The sequence below is a fragment of the Penaeus monodon genome, chromosome 21 (genome assembly GCF_015228065.2).
Source record: "Penaeus monodon isolate SGIC_2016 chromosome 21, NSTDA_Pmon_1, whole genome shotgun sequence".
Lineage (NCBI taxonomy): Eukaryota > Metazoa > Arthropoda > Malacostraca > Decapoda > Penaeidae > Penaeus > Penaeus monodon.
In genome coordinates, this window is record NC_051406.1 from 18,335,596 (window position 1) to 18,336,014 (window position 419).

The 419-nt window shown below is 39.6% G+C and overlaps 1 protein-coding gene across 2 annotated transcripts in view; it reads left to right on the top strand.

Moving 5' to 3' along the window:
- Positions 1-419, top strand: part of LOC119586283 (protein O-mannosyl-transferase 2-like) — a gene marked incomplete in the record, with an annotated part of 13,418 nt that overhangs the window by 1,687 nt on the left and 11,312 nt on the right.

Sequence of the window (419 nt, forward strand, 5' to 3'; positions counted from 1 at the left end):
AGGAAGAGGGAGAGGAGTCAGAGTGAAGTCCTGCTTCCATGCCTCTATACCTTTCTATATTACCAGTCCAGTGAGCATGGTCAGTGGAGGGATGGATGATAGAAGGAAGAGGAGGGGGAGGGGGGCAGGCCTGACACAGCACATCTTCACTTTCACTCCCTTTCCAGCAATTCAGTACAACCCTGTTACAAAGAACTCTGGCTTTTATTCTAGATTGTTGCATCTTCTAGTATTATTTTTGTGTTTTTTGAATAGAAAATTATTTTCTTTATAAAGTGAATGCATGCAATGTGACTAATATAACTTGTGGACTGATATGTGGGTTTTTGTAAAATCATGATAAAAGCTGAGAGAGATTTTCATGTGGTTTTGTGGATAGTATTGATTTCCCTATGATTCAGCAAGTATGACAATACAGC